We start from the raw sequence: 7,457 nt of genomic DNA on the forward strand, positions 1-7,457 counted from the left end.
AGGTAGTCTGGTAGGTCGGATATTAGTGGTAAATAATAATAATGTGATAAAGAGTTATACTTTTTGAGATTAAATAAGGGGTGTGTCCAAAATCACTCACTCGTTATCATTCTTCATAAGTATGTTTATAAAGCAAATGCTAACATGTGCGCACATTTTTTTTTGAAGAAGCTAAATTAGTCCATCTAAATTGGCGTCAGAGAGAATCGAACCTCAGACCTCAAGAGGAGCACACTCCCAGGTCCCAAGCCAATACCAATGCACCAACCCAAGTGGGTTATGTGCGCACATTTTATTGTGTAATTAATTAACTAGTATCCTATTTAATGTATTTCAAAAATAGTATGTAATAATTAATTTTATTAATTAAAATATGATCACAATATTTAATAAATTTGTACGTATTTTTTAGGCTTAATTAGTAAAATGGTCCCTTAAAGACATTTTTGGTTTCAGATTGGTCCCTTAAAGAAAAAAAGGTCCAAATAGGTCCCTTAAAGAAAAAAAAAGTCCGAATAGGTCCCTTAAAGACATCTCTGTTAATCAGTTTGGTCCCTAAAAAGAGGTTTAAATAGGACCAAACTGATTAACGGAGATGTCTTTAAGGGACCTATTCGGACTTTTTTTTTCTTTAAGGACCTATTTGGACATTTTTTTCTTTAAGGGACCAATTTGAAACCAAAAATGTCTTTAAGGGACCATTTTACTAATTAAGCCTATTTTTTAATAGTAATTTTAAATTTTGTATGTTGGCGTGAAACGGTGTTGCTGAATGGAAATGACGGCGTTTTGTGCTGCCCGTTGCCCGGAACTCCCTTGCGTGTCTCTTTGCCTGCTGACCGTATTCCGTCATTTTTGCTTTTCTTCACACAAAACGTTATCTTCAATGGCTCACACTTGTGGCGCGTAAAACCCACCTCCTCTTAAACATAGATTACTTGTGGCGCGTAATTAAACATATCATACTAAAAAAAAAAAAATTGTTGTCAAACTTAAGTTATCTTTTTTTGTTACACTACCGGTTTTAATTCCAGTCAACACAAAATAACCATAGTTAATTGCATAGTATTTTATATGTAAGGAAAGTAAAATAAAATAAAATAGAGTTTAATTGTTGTGCACCGTCGGTGTAATTTTTTTTTACACATACATCCAATGACGCGTTGCCACATCATTTAATGAATGTGACACATCATGTGTTTTTAATTACCATACATGATGTGTCGGTATATTATTGGACACATGTGCAAAATAACTTTACACCGACGGTGCATATAAATTAAATTCAATAAAATATACAGTTATTTATTTATTGATATGGTGCACATTAAGCGAAAGTTGTGTTGATTAACTCCTTCTAAAAAAATTTATTTGAAAAAATTCGAGTTTACTTTTTTTTTGGAAATAATTATTTATTTCATAGTTAGATTTTAAAATTTAAATTACCAGAACTTTTTCCTTAAGAATCAGAGAGTTAAAAATAAAGAATATGATCTTGATTAATACTTTGCTATATTTTCATCAAAATACTTTAAAACACTTGTGCTAAAATCGATTTTTTAATAAAGTGATTGTCATATCAAAAACTACAAGAAAAAAAATTTGATGACTTTGAAAGGTTTCTCAGGTGATTGTATTTTCTCGATCATCATTATCATTATTGTCATATTATTTTTTTTCTAAAGTTACGATACTTTGTTGGAAGTTTCAACTCTATATCCATATATAACAAATGTAAGACTTTCGACAATATTCATACTAAATGAGAGATGCAAGTCCTTCATTTCTATATTTTTTAAAGTACAACATTATACCTTCCACTTAATTTATCGCAACTCCAATGCACATTGATTTAGATTCCAACTTCTTACCATATATTATTGTAAATATAAATCTATAATATATTTAAATTTAAAATGATCAAAAAATATTTAGACATATTATTTTCAACACCTAAGAATTTTAATATTTATTTATTTATTTATTTATTTTTATGGCATATATAATATTTCCCTAAACAAATTATTTTAGAACCCTAACTTTTAGGAATGAATTCTCTCAAGTGTGATTTACACTTGTGATTTACGCTCTCTTCTATTGCATGCATACTTGAAAATTGGAGGTTTGAATTGAATCAATAGAAATAGAGAAACATTCATCATGCCACCCTTTAGTTGAATTTACCTCTTTAATTAAAAAAATAATGTTAAATAGATTTTCTGTTTTTTTCTTATAAAAGTATATCCATCGTGTAGTTTTTACAAAATCACATTAAATTTATTTTGAGATGCAAAGTAGACACAATTCTAAGGTATCGTTTGGCCCGGCTTTTTTATGGTCTAAAAGCTACTTTAAAATAAAGTTCAAAATAAGTGCTTTAAAAATAAAGTTAAAGTTGTTTGGTGATTTAATTTTTAAAAAACTTAAAATAAACTCCAATTTAATTTTTTTGATGAAATATTTTATAAAAGTTATGAAAATATATTAAAAGTCATTATAAATAAAATAATTTAAAAATATAATAAACAAATATTAACATTTTTGTGCGTCTGTATATAGCATTTTAACTAATAATGTTTTATAAAATCTACTGTTCGATTAGAAATATATATTATTTAGATCATCTATATAAATTTTTACATAAATTTAAAATAATTTGATAAGTTATTGATATTCATAAAAATTAAAAATGTTCAATAAAGATGTATAAATCTTTAATTTTAATGGTTTTTTTTTAAAAAAAAATTTATGGGTGTCAATAACATATAAAATAGTTTTAAATTTGTGTAAAATTTTAAATAAATAATTTAAATGATATAAACTTTAAATCTATCGCAAATTTTATAAATTTATATTTGTTAAAATATTATTACACGACATAATATTATTGGTGTAATTTTTATGTATCCACATATGTAGTTATTGAAATGAAATGAATGATTATTTTATTTTTTAATTAACCAGTGGTATACACCTTTATTATGACAGTAAAAATTAATAATAGTGAATTTTTCAAAATAATAATAGTGCACATGATAAGGGTGGTGCATATATATACATGAATATCACTTATATGAATGATTTACGATGCATATATATGAATGAATAATATAGAAATGATGGGTGATGCACCGATGCATAAATATATTATACACACGATGATATATCAATTAAATATGAATGATTTGCCTTCGCTGGGATTCGAAGACGGTGGTTAGCGAAAAGCTAATTTGCCTTAAAAAAAGTTCCATATATTAACTTTGATAAAAGTTGATTATTGATATATTTTACACATAAAAATTAAGTTACTTTTTTTATCAAGTACTTTTAAAAAATATTGTTTGGCCCGACTTCTACATTTATAGAAAAAAAAGTCAGAAATAAGTTCGGCCAAACGGTACCTAAATATACACTAATTGAATGTTTGGATGCATTAGATTTAAACAAAATATGATGATTAATATACATAAAAGTTTAATGACGCAACTTATTGCTCGTTTAAAAATAACTTTCGTATATATATAAGAGTCTATATGTGCTATTAAAAAAAAAGATAAAAAAATCATCATGGAGTAAACTAATGCACTTGGGAATGTAAAGAACAAGAAAGAAAGGAAACAATTGTTGTAAAAAAAAGAAGGTAGAAAAACAAAAAGAATATTTGAAAATTTGAAGGATTGTAGTGGCGGTAGAAAGTGCCATGGACGCGCAACAAGATCATGTGGCTAAATTTAATTGATAAAATTCAACAAAGCTTGAAAGGGATGGCCAAGATCCAATGTTGGTAGTCCACTCCAGTCTAGTTTGGCATAAGCACTTTTGACTAAACACCACTAAAACTAAAAATTGGTTTCACACACTGTGAAATTAATGTAGGAGAAACATATCATTTTATACTTTGTGATTGAGTTCATATAGAGTGTGAAACTTGTGATTAGAGGCGTCGAAATCTCAGACTTGTGAAATAGTGATGTGGAAAGTCTAAAGAGATGGACGGTAGTGATTGATTCCTTGAAATTGGACGATAGTGATGTGAAAGGTGGTGAGTTGGGGCCAAGTTGAGTCACAACTAGAATCAATTTTAAAGATTAACCGGTCATTTTAGTCTTTGAAAATGACATTCGTTATCATATGTTTCTGAATCATCAAAAAATATTTTAAAGTTTCTAAATTTAATTTTTGTCAGTTATAATAGTCTCCAACGTTAAGTTTCATCTAGAAACCATTTGTGGGTGCCGACATGAATTGTTCACTATGTTGATCATGACGTGTCATTTGACTTTCAAAAACTTATTATGTCACGTGGCCAGTGACCAAAGTGAAGGTAAAGTATACAAAAAAGGAAGATGAACGTTGAGGGACTAAAACAACGAAAAAATGAATAATACAGAAATCATTCATCAAATCTTCGTCTTCTTACTTCCATTATTCTTCAAGTGCATCAACATTTTCATAAGCTTCAACAAACACGCATCAACCCATCAAATTCAAGGCTTATTTCAAAAACTTCACCTTCTTCATTTGTTCTTCAATGTCCCTAGGCTTATTTATTTCAATGAGTGGTGTAAGGTGGACAACATCACCATTGGGGGTAATTTTGAACCAAGAAAATACACATCAACCCAAAAAATTAAAATTCACAACACATAAATTAAAATACTTCAAGTCATCAAATTGAAAAATAATCGTTGGCTTCGTAATTCCTTGAATATTTGGATTTGGTAAAGTACATGGAAAGAATCATCGTTAGCCAACCCACGTAAATAGGTGGGCTTAGACCTCTCAACTGCAAGAAGCACTCAAAATGGCTCAAAAAGACGATAAATAATTAAGGAAAAAGTTCTGATTGATTAGATTATATTGACATTTTCAAAAACCACTCTAATTAGCTCGGTTGCACCGACAACAAAGCACTTAACAATTGCTTATTAGAAAAGAGTAATTTAAAAAAAGGCGTGCAAACGAGCTTTTTAGATGAGATTCTAGAGTTGAGAAATCCATTATATAAAGGGTCATGTTAAACAGTCCCTCGGGGACATTTATTAAGCATACCAAAAATAGAAATAAACGAAAAAATTAATGTTTAGCCATTAAATGCACAAGTTTCAAGATAGAATTACGTTATTTATATGCTAAACTAGTGCCCGGGAACACTGTTTAGCATTTTCCTTATATAAATACCTTAATTAAATAGTGAGATCATATTGTTATTATTTTTATTTGTTCCATGGTTTTCCCAATTGATTTTAATTCATGACAAAGATGATAAGAATGATGTTACAAATAAGTTTCAAGATTTATGCTAGATAATTTCATATTGTCATTAGAAAATGACCTAAGTTTTTCAATAGTATAAACCAAAAACATCTTGGCATGTGTTTTATTGCTCAAATCTTGTGAGTCAATTGATCCCTCTTGAAAGACTCTTTAACAGACTCAAAGTAAAGTTGTTAAAAAAAAAAAAAACAAAAGACTCAAAGTAAAAGTCTTTTTCTTTAACCTAAGAAAAAGAATTATTTTGGTGCCTTAAAATTTAGGACTCTGTGGGGTCGCTTTTCTTACACCTCCCACATCCTCAAATACCTTACCTTCATAGTTCATATACATGATCTACTCGCCTCAAACACTTATTGACAGAAACCTTTCCCAAACACTTACCGTTAATTAATTTCCACATTTATACGTACAACTCCGGAGACAAATTTCTCCGAGACAACTGATATTTATTTATGGAGTTAACCTTAAGATAACTGAGAAACATACGCATTGATCGAAAATCGAACTCATGATAAAATGGTTAAAGAGTCTAAATATCTACCAGATATATCACACTATTTTGGTAAAAAATAATCTATTTACTACACATATAAAAACTTTATTTGCGCTTAATGAAGCTTTTATTAGTGGGATATACATATACACTGCATAGTGCATAGTACTATTTTGATGTGTCTGCATCATGTGCTTACATAAATATATTAAACCAAACTATAAAGAATTATACTAGAACACTTTTGTGTATATTGAATGCTTTTGCTTTCAATTAACTAATTAATTGTATATGGATATGGATGTCACGTGATTATCAGCTACATAAAAAATTAAGATGATAAAGCTTACAAATATTAAAAAATTTGAATGTCCTAGTTGGATCATTAAAATTTAGCTCCAAAGCTCATATTAAGAATTTTACTTTTGACAATGACAACATTTATCGACATAGAATAACATTTTTAATTTTTTCTTTTGAACGGCAATTCTTTAAAATATTAACATTGATAATTTTTTTGTCAATTATATTAAGATGATATTCGGATAGTTAATTTGGAGGAGATTAGTCTCCGCAGTTGTATATGGATGATAGTTTTGAATTACCGAAAAAAAAAATTACTTGACTATTCGAAAGATACAATAACTCTAATAATTTTTTTTCTTCCAAATATCTCATTATTACTATCTCGATGAATAGTTTTATGAGTAATCGGTCAATTTAGTCCCTAAACTATTACTCTCTCACCAATTCAGTCCCTAAACTATTAAAACCAACTAAAAGGTCCCTAAACTATTTTTCATCCATCAATTAGGTCCCTAAACTATTTTTCATCCATCAATTTAGTCCTCTGTTATCTTTTCCACTGTTCTTTAAAACCCTAAAATCCAAAAGCTACTTTTTATGAAAGAGGATTATAATCTACATTTGGAGGATAGTATGATTTATAGATCACTTAAACAAGCAAAACAAAATGTCGAGGGATCTGAAATTGATCAGTATGCTAAGCTATGGGACTATTGCCATGAGTTATTATCCCAGAATCCAGGTTCGACGGTGAAAATGAGCACTATACCACAACAAGAAGGGCCGCCAATATTTCACCGATTGTATATATGTTTTGATGCTAGTAAAAGAGGGTTCAAGGAAGGCTGCAGACCTATGATTGGATTGGATGGTTGTTTTTTAAAGGGTTATTTTGGAGGACAATTGTTGACTGCTGTCGGCGGAGATGCAAACAACCACATTTTTGTCATTGCATATGCCGTAGTTGATGTCGAAAATAAAGACAACTGGAAATGGTTTTTGGAATTATTGCATGAAGATTGTTTTTTGGTTTTTGTTGATTTAACAGGAATGTTTCATTTGGTTTAGCAGTAATGAATTTGTGTTGTTACTAGGTAGTGAACCAATTTGTGTTGTTACTAGGTAGTTAACGAGACAAATGATGATTTAGCAGTAATGAATTATGTTAAAAATGAATTTGATTTAACAGTATGGTTTAGAGACTATTTGTTTTAGCAGTAATTTGATTTAGCAGTATGATTTAGCAGTAATGATTTAGCAGTGTTGTTACTATTTTGTTGTTTTTTAAGATAGTTTAGGGACTAAATTGAAGTATTTTTTATAGTTTAGGGACTACTAACAGTCACTTAACGAAAAAGTTAACCGATGGACTAAATTGAAG

The sequence above is a fragment of the Trifolium pratense genome, linkage group LG4 (assembly GCF_020283565.1).
Source record: "Trifolium pratense cultivar HEN17-A07 linkage group LG4, ARS_RC_1.1, whole genome shotgun sequence".
Classification (NCBI taxonomy): Eukaryota; Viridiplantae; Streptophyta; class Magnoliopsida; order Fabales; family Fabaceae; genus Trifolium; species Trifolium pratense.